Raw genomic sequence first — 16,938 nt, forward strand, 5'->3', positions numbered from 1 at the left:
ATTTTGCAGAAAAGAGGTGAATCAGCAGAATTTCTGCAGAAAAGAGGCAAAGGAGCAGAAACTTGCGCTGAAAAGAGATGAATCAGCAGAGTTTCTGCTGAAAAGAGTTGTCTTTTTTCTGAATACAGCCAAAAAAGCTGGAATTTGTGCTGAAAAGGGGTGAAAAAAATGAAAATTTTGCTGAAAAGGGGTGAAGAAGCTGAAGAAGCTAAAGTATACTAAATCAAAGTATTTGTGCCAAAACATAGTGTTTCTGCCATATTGTGGTACTACTACATTACAACATGAATACGGATTAAAGATGAAAGAAACTGGCAACAGATTCCTCCACTACAAACCAGTCTGATACCACTTCTTTGCAGTGTTCACGTTTACTAAGGCACTACCCAAAAGGCGCCACAAGAGGGCACTCCAACACAAGAGATGAGGTGAATGAGCAGAATTTCTGCAGAAAAGAGGCAGAACAAAAGAGAAAACTGAAAACAGGTTTTGCCATGACCGGGATTTGAACTTGGTCCTTCTGGTCTCAAGGCAGCTGCTCATCTCACTGAACCAAACTCATTCTCACAAAAACAAGAGATGGAGCAACTGACAATTTTGCTAAATGAGCAGAAGCTGCTGAGAACTGTGCTGAGAAGAAGTGAAAAGGCTGAACATTTTGCAGAAAAGAGGTGAATCAGCAGAATTTCTGCAGAAAAGAGGTAAAGAAGCAATAAGTTGCGCTGAAAAGAGATGAATCAGCAGAATTTCTGCTCAAGAGTTTTTTTTCTGAAAACAGCTGAGATTTGTGCTGATAAGAGGTGAAAAGGCTGAACATTTGCAGAAAAGAGGTGAATCAGCAGAATTTCTGCAGAAAAGAGGTAAAGAAGCAATAAGTTGCGCTGAAAAGAGATGAATCAGCAGAGTTTCTGCTGAAAAGAGTTTGTTTTCTGAAACAGCCAAAAAAGCTTGAATTTGTGCTGAAAAGGGGTGAAAAAAATGAAAATTTTGCCTACAGGGGTGAAGAAGCTAAAGTATACCAAATCAAAGTATTTGTGCCAAAACATAGTGTTTCTGCCATATTGTGGTACTACTACATTACAACATGAATACGGATTAAAGATGAAAGAAACTGGCAACAAATTCCTCCACTACAAACCACTCTGATACCACTTCTTTGCAGTGTTCACGTTTACTAAGGCACTACCCAAAAGGCGCCACAAGAGGGCACTCCAACACAAGAGATGAGGTGAATGAGCAGAATTTCTGCTGAAAAGAGGCAGAAGGTTCTGTATGTAGAAAAGAAACACTGTTGAACCATGTGTGAAATAAATAAAGAAATGAAATGAAAGAACAACCTGGTTCTGCTCAAATTCACCAATCAGAGGTACTGCCTCAGTCTGCTTCATCAGGCTGTGTACTTGTTTCTGCCATGGAGCGTTAACAAGAATCTGAGGTCCATATTAGAAAGGCTGCTAAAATCATAAAAGTTTGCAGAATTGTAATAAATTAGCAATATAAATTACAGGTCTGTGATAGTGTATAAATTTGTAGTGAAAAAAAAAAAAGTGGACCAAGGTGGGATTGAACCCACGACCTTTGAGCTGCAGAGCCGTGTCATTACTGATTGCGCCACCTGGAAAGGGGGCGGCGGTCTGAAAGACAGATACTTGGGCAGTCAGAAATAGATCGCGGTGAGAGGCGAAAAACGCCGTTTTTTGGAGTTACAAAACGTCGTGTAACTCAAAAACTAGGAGGGCTAGCAGCATAATTCTTGTACTGGGTGAATCAGCGGACTTTGGTGTATTTTGCCTGCGATTTTCATAGCTCGTTCTACCTTCGTCGCGGAGATATGACGAGAGAAGAAACGGCTTCATTTCCAGAGTTTGAAGACTGAGAGAAGGACAGATTTCCACCCTCAAACAAACGTAATTCATTGCTCAACGGTAAGATAATTGTAAAAACTGCTTCCACTGTGAGTGTCAGCAGTGTCTGAAGATATATTGGCACAAGCCTCATGTCCTAACTTTGCTTTGTTAAAGAGATATGGCAATTTGAAAATGCCTCCCGTTACAGAATTTCAGCTCTGAATTTCAAAACCTCCCCATAGACTTTGAATGGGGACTTGTCAGACCTTGTGTCACTCCGAGGCAAATTGCGAAAAAACGGTAAACCTCACAATAAAGATACTGACATTTTCTGAAAGCCAGCAAAAATACCTACGTTTTGATGTATAATTTGTGGGGTTGAGTGGAAATTGTGTGAGTAGCAAGAAGTTGTTCAGACATGAAGAGAAAATTCAGAACGGACCAGCACTCACTCTGACTTAATTGCATAGCAACCATAGCAACGCATGTATTTTCTGAAAAATCACAATTTTGCAACTGAAAACTTAAAGAGAGATAAGATTAAAACGGTAGAAGATCTGAAAAAGCTGAATCAGACAGGAATAGCCCAATAATCTGAGAACATTTTAAAGTTTGAATGGAGTTTCTAGGTGAAAGCATGAGAACGTAGTTAAGTTTCAAAGACAAGCAAGTTTTAGCAGAATTGTGGAAGTTTCCCATTCATTTCAATGGGACAAATTAAAGGAAAAAAGTGTAATATTTTAAAAAGTATAACAGTAATAAACACCAAAAGATATAGCCGGCATTAGCAGAAAGAGCAGAACAGTTTAGAGTTTGAACGGAGAAAATCGGCTGAAAACTGAGGGAGTAGTTCAGTGCCGAAAAACGGGGCAGCAACTTGAAGAATAAAGTTTAAAACAGGAAAACAATAGTGTGGAAGCCCTTTAGGGCATCCACACAACTAGAAAAATTTGCATTTCCTGCGAAAATGCTGTGTGGATGCCCTAACGTTGAAGCTGTCTGCTGAAAAGCTGAAAAAGCTGAAAAGTTGCATGGTGGTGAAAAAAAACATGTCACCCTGAGCAGGATTCGAATCTGGCCCTCCTGGTCTCAAGGCAGCTACTCATCTCACTGAGCTAAACTCATTCTCTCAAGAAGAGGAGGAGAGACCGACAATTCTACTAAAATGAGCAGAAGCTGCTGAGAATTGTGCTGATAAGAGGTGAAAAGGCTGAAAATTTTGCAGAAAACAGGTAAATCAGCAGAATTTCTGTAGAAAAGTGGTAAAGAAGCAATAAGTTGCGCTGAAAAGAGATGAATCAGCAGAATTTCTGCTCAAAGGTGGCTATTCATTTCCCTTAGCCAAAGTCACTCTTACAAAGAAGAGGTGGAGAGACGGACAATTCTGCTGAAATGAGCAGAAGCTGATAAGAGGTGAAAAGGCTGAAAATTTTGGAGAAAAGAGGTGAATCAGCAGAATTTCTGCAGAAAAGAGGCAAAGAAGCAGAAACTTGCGCTGAAAAGAGATGAATCAGCAGAATTTCTGCTCAAAGGCGGCTATTCATTTCCCTGAGCCAAAGTCATTCTTACAAAGAAGAGGTGGAGAGACAGACAATTCTGCTGAAATGAGCAGAAGCTGATAAGAGGTGAAAAGGCTGAAAATTTTGCAGAAAAGAGGTGAATCAGCAGAATTTCTGCAGAAAAGAGGCAAAGAAGCAGAAACTTGCGCTGAAAAGAGATGAATCAGCAGAGTTTCTGCTGAAAAGAGTTGTCTTTTTTCTGAATACAGCCAAAAAAGCTGGAATTTGTGCTGAAAAGGGGTGAAAAAAATGAAAATTTTGCTGAAAAGGGGTGAAGAAGCTGAAGAAGCTGAAGTATACTAAATCAAAGTATTTGTGCCAAAACATAGTGTTTCTGCCATATTGTGGTACTACTACATTACAACATGAATACGGATTAAAGATGAAAGAAACTGGCAACAAATTCCTCCACTACAAACCAGTCTGATACCACTTCTTTGCAGTGTTCACGTTTACTAAGGCACTACCCAAAAGGCGCCACAAGAGGGCACTCCAACACAAGAGATGAGGTGAATGAGCAGAATTTCTGCTGAAAAGAGGCACAAGGTTCTGTATGTAGAAAAAGAAACACTGTTGAACCATGTGTGAAATAAATAAAGAAATGAAATTAAAGAACAACCTGGTTCTGCTCAAATTCACCAATCAGAGGTACTGCCTCAGTCTGCTTCATCAGGCTGTGTACTTGTTTCTGCCATGGAGCGTTAAAAAGAATCTGAGGTCCATATTAGAAAAGCTGCTAAAATCATAAAACTTTGCAGAATTGTAATAAATTAGCAATATAAATTACAGGTCTGTGATAGTGTATAAATTTGTAGTGAAAAAAAAAAAACGTGGACCAAGGTGGGATTGAACCCACGACCTTTGAGCTGCAGAGCCGTGTCATTACTGATTGCGCCACCTGGAAAGGGGGCGGCGGTCTGAAAGACAGATACTTGGGCAGTCAGAAAATAGATCGCGGTGAGAGGCGAAAAACGCCGTTTTTTGGAGTTACAAAACGTCGTGTAACTCAAAAACTAGGAGGGCTAGCAGCATAATTCTTGTACTGGGTGAATCAGCGGACTTTGGTGTATTTTGACTGCGATTTTCATAGCTCGTTCTACCTCCGTCGCGGAGATATGACGAGAGAAGAAACGGCTTCATTTCCAGAGTTTGAAGACTGAGAGAAGGACAGATTTCCACCTCTCAAACAAACGTAATTCATTGCTCAACGGTAAGATAATTGTAAAAACGGCTTCCACTGTGAGTGTCAGCAGTGTCTGAAGATATATTGGCACAAGCCTCATGTCGTAACTTTGCTTTGTTAAATAGATATGACGATTTGAAAATGCCTCTCATTAGAGAAATCCAGCGCTGATTTTGAACACACTCTCCATTGAAAGTCAATGGAGCGTTTTCAGATCTTGTGTTGGTCTGAGGCGATTTGATAAAAATCTGTAACTTCCACAACAGTGATAGTGACGTTTTCTGAAAGCCAGCAAAAATACCTACGTTTTGACGTATAATTTGTGGGGGTTGAGTGGAAATTGAACGAGTAGCAAGAAGTTGTTTAGACATGAAGAGAAAATTCAGAACGGACCAGCACTCACTCTGACTTAATTGCATAGCAACCATAGCAACGCATGTATTTTGTGAAAAATCACAATTTTGCAACTGAAAACTTAAAGAGGTATAAAATTAAAACGGTAGAAGATCTGAAAAAGCTGAATCAGACAGGAATAGCCCAATAATCTGAGAACATTTTAAAGTTTGAATGGTTGTTCTAGGCGAAAGTATGAGAATGTAGTTAAGTTTCAAAAACAAGCAAGTTTTAGCAGAATTGTGGAAGTTTCCCATTCATTTCAATGGGACAAATTAAAGGAAAAAAGCTTAATATTTTAAAAAGTATAATAGCATAAAATACCAAAAGTCATAGCCATCATTAGCAGAAATAGCAGAATAGTTTAAAATTTGAACGGTGAAAATCGGCTGAAAATTGTTAAAGTAGTTAAGTGCCAAAAAACGTACAAAAAGTGGCAACTAGAATAATTAGAAAAATTTGCATTTCCTGCGAAAATGCTGTGTGGATGCCTTAACGCTGAAGCTGTCTGCTGAAAAGCTGAAAAAGATGAGAAGTTGCAAAAAGTTGTGTGGTGGGAAAAAAAATTTCACCCTAAGCAGGATTTGAACCTGGCCCTCCTGTTCTTAAGGCGGTTACTCATCTCACTGAGCTAAACTCATTCACACAAAGAAGAGGTGGACAGACTGACCAATGTGCTGAAATGAGCAGAAGCTGCTGAGAATTGTGCTGAGAAGAGGTGAAAAGGCTGAAAATTTTGCAGAAAAGAGGTGAATCAGCAGAATTTCTGCTGAAAAGAGGTAAAGAAGCAGAAAGTTGCGCTGAAAAGAGATGAATCAGCAGAATTTCTGCTCAAAAGAGTTTTTCCTGAAAACTGCTGAGATTTGTGCTAATGAGAGGTGAAAAAGCTGAAAATTTTGCAGAAGAAGTGAATACGCAGAATTTGGGCTGAAAAGAGGTGAAAATTCTGCTGAAAAGAGTTCAATCAGCAGAATTTCTGCTGAAAAGAGTTCTGCATAACTCTTTTCAGAGTTCTGCTGAAAAGATGTTTTTGCTGAAAATAGCTGAAAAAGCTGGGATTTGTGCTGAAAAGTGGTGAAAAAACTGATAATTTTGCTGAAAAGGGGTGAAAAAGCTGAAATTGAGTTAAAAAAGTTTAACTGTTAACTGAAAGAAATGTTGCCATAAGCGGGATTTGAACCCGGGCCTCCCAGTCTGAGAACGGATGCTCATCTCACTGAGCTAAAACACAGGTCAACCCGGCAAGGAAAATCAGTGAGGCCACTGATGATATGGCAGAAATGGGCAAAAAATATTGCAAAAAAAATTCAATATCTCAAAAAGTATAGCAGTTATGAGCACCAAAAGTCATAGCTGGAAAGAGCAGAAAGAGCAGAATTTTTTAAGATTTGATCGGTGAAAATCGGCTGAAAACTGAGGCAGTAGTTAAGCGCCGAAAAACGTACGGAAGCAACTTGCAGATGAAGAATAATAAAGATAAAGAATAAAGAGAAACAGGAACTCAATAGTGTGGAAGCCCTTGAGGGCATCCACACAACTAGAAAAATTTGCATTTCCTGCGAAAATGCTGTGTGGATGCCTTAACGCTGAAGCTGTCTGCTGAAAAGCTGAAAAAGCTGAAAAGTTGCAAAAAGTTGCATGGTGGTGAAAAAAAAAAAATGTCACCATGAGCAGGATTCGAACCCAGCCCTCCTGGGCTCAAGGCGACGACTCATCTCACTGTGCCAAACTCACTCTCACAAGGAAAGAGATGGAGAGACTGACAATTATGGTGGAATGAGCAGAAGCTGCTGAGGATTGTGCTGATAAGAGGTTAAAAGGCTGAAAATTTTGCAGAAAAGAGGTGACTCAGTAGAATTTCTGCAGAAAAGAGGGAAAGAAGCAGAACGTTGCGCTGAAAAGAGGTGAATGAGCAGAATTTCTGCTGAAAAGAGGCAGAAGGTTCTGTATGTAGAAAAAGAAACACTGTTGAACCATGTGTGAAATAAATAAAGAAATGAAATGAAAGAACAACCTGGTTCTGCTCAAATTCACCAATCAGAGGTACTGCTTCTGTCTGCTTCATCAGGCTGTTTACTTGTATGTATTTCTGCCATGTGGTGTTGACAAGAATCTGAGGTCCATATTAGAAAAGCTGCTAAAATCATAAAACTTTGCAGAATTGTAATAAATTAGCAATATAAATTACAGGTCTGTGATAGTGTATCAATTTGTAGTGAAAAAAAAAATGTTGAACAAAGTGGGATTGAACTCATGACCTTTGAGCTGCAGAGCCGTGTCAGTACTGATTGCGCCAACCGGAAAGGGGGCGGGGGTCTGAAAGACTGATACTTCAGCAGTCAGAATTAGATCGCGGTGAGAGGCGAAAAACGCCGTTTTTTGGTGTTACAAAACGTCGTGTAACTCAAAAACTAGGAGGGCTAGCGGCATAATTCTTGTACTGGGTGAATCAGCGGACTTTGGTGTACTTTGACTGCGATTTTCATTGCTCTATGTACCTCCGTCGCGGAGATATGACGAGAGAAGAAAGGGCTTCATTTTCGGAGTTTGAAAACTGAGAGGAGGACAGATTTCCACCCCTCAAACAAACGTAATTCATTGCTCAACGGTAAGATAATTGTAAAAACTGCTTCCACTGTGAGTGTCAGCAGTGTCTGAAGATATATTGGCACAAGCCTCATGTCCTAACTTTGCTTTGTTAAAGAGATATGGCGATTTGAAAATGCCTCCCGTTACAGAATTTCAGCTCTGAATTTCAAAACCTCCCCATAGACTTTGAATGGGGACTTGTCAGACCTTGTGTCACTCCGAGGCAAATTGCAAAAAAATGGTAAATCTCACAATAAAGATAGTGACATTGTCTGAAAGCCAGCAAAAATACCTACGTTTTGATGTATAATTTGTGGGGGTTGAGTGGAAATTGAGTGAGTATCAAGAAGTTGTTCAGACATGAAGACAAAATTCAGAACGGACCAGCACTCACTCTGAGTTAATTGCACAGAATTGTGGAAGTTTCCCATTCATTTCAATGGGACAAATTAAAGGAAAAAAGTGTAATATTTTAGAAAGTATAACAGTAATAAACACCAAAAGTCATAGCAGGAATTAGCAGAAAGAGCAGAACAGTTTAGAGTTTGAACGGAGAAAATCGGCTGAAAACTGAAGAAGTAGTTAAGCGGCAAAGAACGGAGCAACTTGAAGAATAAAGTATAAAGAATAAAGAGAAACAGGAACTCAATAGTGTGGAAGCCCTTTCAGGGCATCCACACAACTAGAAAAATTTGCATTTCCTGCGAAAATGCTGTGTGGATGCCTTAACGCTGAAGCTGTCTGCTGAAAAGCTGAAAAAGCTGAAAAGTTGCAAAAAGTTGTATGGTGGTGAAAAAAAACACGTCACCCTGAGCAGGATTCGAACCTTGCCCTCCTGGTCTGAAGGCAGCTACTCATCTCACTGAGCTAAACTCATTCTCTCAAAAAAGTGGAGGAGAGACCGACAATTCAGCTAAAATGAGCGGAAGCTGCTGAGAATTGTGCTGAGAAGAGGTGAAAAGGCTGAAAATTTTGCAGAAAAGAGGTAAATCAGCAGAATTTCTGCAGAAAAGAGGCAGAACAAAAGAGAAAACTGAAAACAGGTTTTGGCCTGAGCAGGATTTGAATCTGGCCCTCCTGGGCTGAAGGCGGCTATTCATCTCACTGACCCAAACTCACTCTCACAAGGAAAGAGATGGAGAGACTGACAATTATGGTGTAATGAGCAGAAACTGCTGAGAATTGTGCTGAGAAGAGGTGAAAAGGCTGAAAATTTTGCAGAAAAGAGGTAAATCAGCAGAATTTCTGCAGAAAAGAGGCAGAACAAAAGAGAAAACTGAAAACAGGTTTTGCCATGACCAGGATTTGAACCTGGCCGTTCTCGTCTCAAGGCAGCTGCTCATCTGACTGAACCAAACTCTTTCTCTCAAAAACAAGAGATGGAGAATCTGACAATTTTGCTAAATGAGCAGAAGCTGCTGAGAATTGTGCTGAGAAGAAGTGAAAAGGCTGAAAATTTTGCAGAAAAGAGGTGAATCAGCAGAATTTCTGCAGAAAAGAGGTAAAGAAGCAATAAGTTGCGCTGAAAAGAGATGAATCAGCAGAATTTCTGCTCAAAGGCGGCTATTCATTTCCCTGAGCCAAAGTCATTCTTACAAAGAAGAGGTGGAGAGACGGACAATTTTGCTGAAATGAGCAGAAGCTGCTGACAATTGTGCTGATAAGAGGTGAAATGGCTGAAAATTTTGCAGAAAAGAGGTGAATCAACAGAATTTCTGCAGAAAAGAGGCAAAGAAGCAGAAACTTGCGCTGAAAAGAGATGAATCAGCAGAGTTTCTCCTCAAAAGATTTGTCTTTTTTCTGAATACAGCCATAAAAGCTGGAATTTGTGCTGAAAAGGCGTGAAAAAAAATGAAAATTTTGCTGAAAAGGGGTGAAGAAGCTGAAGAAGCTAAAGTATACTAAATCAAAGTATTTGTGCCAAAACATAGTGTTTCTGCCATATTGTGGTACTACTACATTACAACATGAATACGGATTAAAGATGAAAGAAACTGGCAACAAATTCCTCCACTACAAACCAGTCTGATACCACTTCTTTGGAGTGTTCACGTTTACTAAGGCACTACCCAAAAGGCGCCACAAGAGGGCACTCCAACACAAGAGTTGAGGTGAATGAGCAGAATTTCTGCTGAAAAGAGGCAGAAGGTTCTGTATGTAGAAAAAGAAACACTGTTGAACCATGTGTGAAATAAATAAAAAAATGAAATGAAAGAACAACCTGGTTCTGCTCAAATTCACCAATCAGAGGTACTGCCTCTGTCTGCTTCATCAGGCTGTGTACTTGTTTCTGCCATGGAGCGTTAACAAGAATCTGAGGTCCATATTAGAAAAGCTGCTAAAAATCATAAAAGTTTGCAGAATTGTAATAAATTAGCAATATAAATTACAGGTCTGTGATAGTGTATAAATTTGTAGTGAAAAAAAAAACGTGGACCAAGGTGGGATTGAACCCACGACCTTTGAGCTGCAGAGCCGTGTCATTACTGATTGCGCCACCTGGAAAGGGGGCGGGGGTCTGAAAGACAGATACTTGGGCAGTCAGAAAATAGATCGCGGTGAGAGGCGAAAAACGCCGTTTTTTGGAGTTACAAAACGTCGTGTAACTCAAAAACTAGGAGAGCTAACAGCATAATTCTTGTACTGGGTGAATCAGCGGACTTTGGTGTATTTTGTCTGTGATTTTCATAGCTCGTTCTACCTCCGTCGCGGAGATATGACGAGAGAAGAAACGGCTTCATTTCCAGAGTTTGAAGACTGAGAGAAGGACAGATTTCCACCCCTCAAACAAACGTAATTCATTGCTCAACGGTAAGATAATTGTAAAAACTGCTTCCACTGTGAGTGTCAGCAGTGTCTGAAGATATATTGGCACAAGCCTCATGTCCTAACTTTGCTATGTTAAAGAGATATGGCGATTTGAAAATGCCTCCCGTTTCAGAATTTCAGCTCTGAATTTCAAAACCTCCCCATAGACTTTGAATGGGGAGTATTGAGACCTTGTGTCACTCCGAGGCAAATTGCGAAAAAACGGTAAGTCTCACAATAAAGATAGTGACATTGTCTGAAAGCCAGCAAAAATACCTACGTTTTGATGTATAATTTGTGGGGGTTGAGTGGAAATTGAGCGAGTAGCAAGAAGTTGTTTAGAGATGAAGAGAAAATTCAGAACGGACCAGCACTCACTCTGACTTAATTGCATAGCAACCATAGCAACGCATGTATTTTCTGAAAAATCACAAAGTTGCAACTGAAAACTTAAAGAGAGATAAGATTAAAACGGTAGAAGATCTGAAAGGCTTTCTCTCTCTCTCTCTCTCTCTGTCACACACACACACACATACACACACACACACACACAAGATCCAATTCAGTCAACCAGTCTAAATATATTGAATTTGAATCTTACAATGAGATCATCCCATGAAAAGGCTTTCTCTCTCTCTCTCTCTCTGTCACACACACACAGACACACACACACACACACACACAAGATCCAATTCAGTCAACCAGTCTAAATATATTGAATTTGAATCTTACAATGAGATCATCCCATAAAAAGGCTCTCTCTCTCTCTCTCTCTCTCTCTCACACACACACACACACACACACACACACACACACACACACACAAGATCCAATTCAGTCAACCATTCTAAATATATTGAATTTGAATCTTACAATGAGATCATCCAATAAAAAGGCTTTCTCTCTCTCTCTCTCTCTCTCTCTGTCACACACACACACACAAACACACACACACACACACACACAGGGAGAGAGAAGTAAGTTTCTAGCTCAGTCAAGCAGCCTGGGAGCTGCTGAATTTGAATCCACCAATCAGAGAGCCTGTGCACTTTTTCCCGCCAAAACAGGTGCACGCAGCACAGAGAGACACAGGACTTTTGCAGTCTATTTCTCATAATGACGACTCCCCTCAAACAAATGACCATAATTTCCTAACCGTAGGGGCTAGAACGGTCATTCTTACACCGTTTTGTTCAGAAGAGATGGGGGAATCTTAAAGTGTTGACACTTTATCATTAAAATATGAATTATTGAAGATATTTGACTTCTAATGCACCATAACTGAGTATAGGCAAGCGAAAACTGCCTTGGCTTGCCCTCAAACAACGCTTTCTAACTCTAAATCTATTTGGAGTATAGATATAATTCTTTCACCGTATGAGACAGCAGGCTTTGGTGAACAGTCATGGAAATTTTCAGGTCTTTGTGGAAATCTATCAAAAAGATATGACGAGAGAAAAAAGTGGTTCATTTCCAGAGTTTGAAAGCTGAAGAAATCTGAGCGGGGGACAAATTTCCTACCCTGAAACAAACCCAATTCATGGCCAAATGGTAATAGGTGAGAAAAAAAATCGTACACTGTGAGCGTCAGGAGTGTCTGAAGATATATTGGCACAAGCCTCATGTCTTAACGTCGCTTTGTTAGGGAGATATGACGATTCGAATATGCCTCTCATTACAGAAATCCAGTGGTGATTTTGAACAAACTCTCCATTTACTTTCTATGGAGAGTTTTCAGAGTTTGTGTTGGTCTGAGGAGATTTGCCAAAATTCTATAAATCCCACAACAATGATAATAACATTTTCTGAAAGCCAGCAAAAATACCTATGTTTTGATGTATAAATTGTGGAAGTGGAGTGAAGACTGAGCAAGTAGCAAGAAGTTGTTCGGACATGAAGAGAAGAATGCAAAACCTTCAGTGGCACACTGAAAGCCAAGTGCATAGCAACCATAACAACGCATGTATTTTGTGAAAAATCACAAAAATGAAACTCAAAACTTAAAGAGGGATAAGATGAAAATGGTAACAGATATGAAAAAGCTGAATCAGACAGGAATAGCCCAATAATTTGTGAACATTTTAAAGCTTAAATGGTTGTTCTAGGTGAAAGTATGAGGAAGTAGTTAAGTTTCAAAAACAAGCAAGTTTTAGTAGAATTTTTGAAGTTTTCCATTCATTTCAATGGGACAAAAAATTGCATAAAAAGCTTAATATTTTAAAAAGTATAACAGCAAAAAATAGCAAAAGTCATAGCACACTTTAGCAGAAATAGCAGAATAGTTTAAAATTTGAACGGTGAAAATAGCACAAAAATTGTTGAAGTAGTTAAACAGCAAAAAACGTACGGAAGCAACTTGAATAATAACTAGAAAAATTTGCATTTCCTGCGAAAATGCTGTGTGAATGCTGTAAAGCTAAAGCTGTCTGCTGAAAACAGCTGAAAATAGCTAAAGAAGCTGAAGAAATCAAAGTCAGTATTTGAAAAGGTGTTGAAATTTTAATAACTTTGCAGAACCATATCAAGTTAACAAAAATGTAATAACTTAGCAGAAATGCAATAACTTTTAAGAAACATAACAATTTAGCAGAAATATTGTAGTTTACCAGAAGGTAAGACTCAGCAGAAATCTAATAATTTAGCAAAACATAACTTAGCAGAAGTAGTGTAACTAGCAGAAATAATATAATTTAGCAGAAAATTAATAACTTGGCAGAAATATTACAACTTAGCAGAAGTGCTATAATTTTGCAGATATGTAATAATTAAGCCAAACTGTCAGCAGAAAATAGCTAAAAACACTGAAGTAAACTCAAAGCTACTTGTTGTTCAACTGTGAAAAATTACCAGAAACATTAGAAAAGGAAAAAAAAACAACAACCAGCAGATAAACAAATGTGGAACAAAACCAAGGTAAAATTGCAGAGTTTGTACAGCTGTTGAAATGTAAAAATGGCAAAACAAAACAAAAAAAAACAAGAAAACAAAAACACACAAACAACATTTAGGTAATAAATGCACAAGATACTGCGGTCAGAGATAAAACAAACAAACAAAAATTATTGTTATTGTAATTGTTATTGAAATTCCAAAGAGTGGCAGAAAGTTTAGAAAGTAGAAACACAGTAGTAGAAAAGTAAAACATTTGAATATTTTTGCAAACATAAGATCAAAGATTACAATAATGGCATACAGAAATAAAAATACCATTTGGGACAATCAGAAAAATATTATTAGAAAATGCAAATCAAATGAATCTAAAATCTATACAAACAATTGAAGCATCTGTTAGAATTGTAAATATCTTTGTTTGCCATGTTTATGTTTATGTCCTTAAGATAGGAAGCCACATGATAGGCTATTAACTGCAAAAATATACACATATAAAAGCAGGAAGTGAAAGACAAAATATATTCTCTAATTTGCTGGAGTTTTGTGCACACACCGTATGTCAAGGATAAACAACATGCTTTTCTACTCTATCTGAGCACTCAAAGCACTTTATACAACTAATTCATTCAACCAATCACACAAGCACCTTTTCTAAGCTTTTAAGTGCTCACTATCTGACATTCATACACATTCACACTCCAATGGATGCATCAAAGGGCAACATGGGGTTAGTATCTTACCCAAGGATATTTGGCATGCTCCAGACTGGAGCAGACTGAGATCGAAACACCAACCTTCCAATTAGTAGCTGACCTGCTCTGACACCTGAGCTACAGCTACATATAGCACATGTAACTTTCAAGAGCTTCTTTTTTTTCAGTTACAGCTTTTTGATTTGATAATAAATATGGTACCAAACTACAAAATACTGTTGAAATAAAGCCCACATTGGGATATATTTCAGGTATGGAGAGTCACACAGCTGAACAATTGATGCACATATTTAAAGAAACAGGAATGAAATAAAGAATATTTCCAAAACAGGGGTGCACCTGTTTTGGCAAGAATATTGTATGTTATGATTCTACTCTGATCAAAACTCAAGTCAGCTGTGTGACCTCATATAAAATGATAAACAGAAACACATAGCACTGGATGAGACCTTCATGAACTTTTCAAACAGACTTAATGGGTCAAACGATATGTCTGACCCATTATCTATACATATTAGAGCAGTCTAAGCACAGATGTGGAAAACCACTGTTACACCTATTCCATACTCATGTACTTACTGACACCCCATACTAAGGCAGTATTCATACAAACACACTTTGAGCTTTCTTTATTTATCCTCTAAAACACTTTCTTTTTTTGCATTTTGAGGTTGTGTAATCTTTATAAAGAATATATGTAATGGTTCAATAGATTCTGATTTAAATGTCCATAATAACCAAATGATCATTATTGTGCATCCAACAATTCAAGATTTAGAGCTGTGTGTTTGTATGAATTCAGGTTGCTATACTTACAGACTAAAATTACACTATTCCACTATTTACCCAAACAAGTTGCGTTGTTTGGGTAAATAGATTGGGGTTTTTCTACAACATAATTATTCAACAATCGAAAATACAAAATAATATATTTGCACATTAATCCAAAGTTCAGTTTCATATGATATATCATATGATATCATATGATTTGATACTGATATTGTTTGTTAAATCTGGTGACACAAATAGAGTCAAAAATTCATTGTTGGTGTGACATGTGACTCTTTTTACCTTTGACCAATGATGTGCTGCTAAAAAAAAATAAAAAATATGTTATGAAAAAGATGTTTTTGTTTAGTAAAAGGACTGAAATTACATGGAAACTGTCACCTTAAAGCCTCATTTTAAATACCATCACAAACACGTTTTCCACACTGTTAACAAAGCTCCAGCATATCCGATCACTGCATCTAAAGCTAAAAGAAGACAAAAACATATAAAATATAATTTACACAATGGAAGACTTTTCATTTAAAAAGTAAGCTCAAAATAAATGTTACCTTTGAATATTTGTGGGAAAAATCTGATGCTACTCCAAGAATGCAAAGTCACACTGGAAACGATGACAGGCTTGCAGCCCTCTGTCTTCCTGGAGTGAGGTGCCTGATTAGTAGCAGTGAGTTGACAGAAGTCGGTGTCTGTAAGAGTGGCCAAACACTGATACTCTGTCCACTTGTGTAAAGTCTAAGAAGCTGGAATGCAGGCACACTGTACGAGCTTGTTCTAAAAAAATACAGAAAAAGGAACATTTTATTTGTGTTAAGGCCTAAAAACTAGAAATAAGTTATAAAATGAACAATGTTGAAATACCTTATAGGTGCTGCAGGCGACATAACCAGAATCCAGAGCAATCTCACATGTGAGTGTGACATGAGCTCTGCAAAAAGGTTTGAATGTCTCAGTTTGGAAACTGAAAAACTCAGAAGACAGCAATACCTGCACAGAGAGACAGAGTAAAAAAAGAAAAAACACATCGATTTTTCATCCATAATGTGAATTAAAAGTCATAAAGTGCCAACTAGTTTAATCATTTGAGTGTGGAATTATTTATGAAATAAACAGGATTTAAATTAATTAATTGAATTAAAAGCTCTGACATGTATTTTGTTTTTATCAAAGATAAAGAATCATACCTCTCTCTGCTCTGAAGATCACTGGACTCTGACAGAAAGTACAGTTTCCTCAGTATGAGTCATCCTTGATGGTTTCAGAGGTGTGGACTGTGGCAGCATAGTGATGGTCTCTAGATTAGGCAGGAGGTCAGGTGATGTGATCTTCTCCACTGATGTCACACTGATATGGCAGTTCATAAAACAGCAGTCTCCTTGTGGCATGTAGTTATCTGTGCAGTCCAGCACTGATGGATCAGGTTTGGATCAGCAGTTCATGAAGATGGTGTTAAGATGTTGCTGTTTCAGCTGAGGATGGTGACGTTTGAAGCTTTTGCCACAAAGGAAACAGGACTGTGTGTGCCCTGTCTGAAAAAAAATACATCTACAAAACATAAAGTGCTTTTAACACCACCCACCCTCCCCACCCACCCACCCACCCACCCAGCTCAGCCCCCAAGTGTCTATGTGGTATGGGGTGTCAGTTAGTAAATCTAATTAGTGCATCAGAAAGTATGGGCTACACCTAAAGCCCATGCTTTCTGATGTCTTTGCAGCTATTTCCAGCTGCTCAGAGAATTCTGACTTGGCCTTTATCCACCCAAACCCAAACCCACCCGGATAAAGGCCAAGTCAGAAAATTGATGCAGAAACTTTCCATTTACATCTAAATCAGTTTTTATACATATTCTGTTAGCTGTAAAAAATATTTTTCTCCACTAAATGTATTATTACAGAAATCTCTGGTAGCATAAAGATAGTTTACAACTTTGGAATTTTTTTTTACCTGTAAAACATGATCAACAAAAACTCATTCACTGAAAAAACCTTTGATTCTACAAAATCTATTATAATCAAGAAAATAGAATTGTCTGTATTTATGCATGTGACCCATAATAAATACCTGCATGTATCTGGGATTTATTTATTTACTATTTAATAATTTGAAAGCCTTTTGAGGGGAAGCTCTCATTTCTTGAGATACATACATCACAGTAACATAAA

The 16,938-nt window shown here is 38.2% G+C and overlaps 1 long non-coding RNA gene across 1 annotated transcript; it reads right to left on the reverse strand.

The window, feature by feature from the left end:
• Positions 1-12,972: 12,972 nt before the first annotated feature.
• Positions 12,973-16,342, reverse strand: LOC109198079 (uncharacterized). Its single transcript, XR_002059057.2, has 4 exons — positions 15,958-16,342; positions 15,635-15,760; positions 15,325-15,547; positions 12,973-15,240 (listed from the first exon to the last, which is right to left on the reverse strand). It is a non-coding gene; the product is annotated as an uncharacterized LOC109198079 (long non-coding RNA).
• Between the last annotated feature and the right edge of the window lie 596 nt (positions 16,343-16,938).

The sequence above is a fragment of the Oreochromis niloticus genome, unplaced genomic scaffold (genome assembly GCF_001858045.2).
Source record: "Oreochromis niloticus isolate F11D_XX unplaced genomic scaffold, O_niloticus_UMD_NMBU tig00008732_pilon, whole genome shotgun sequence".
Lineage (NCBI taxonomy): Eukaryota > Metazoa > Chordata > Actinopteri > Cichliformes > Cichlidae > Oreochromis > Oreochromis niloticus.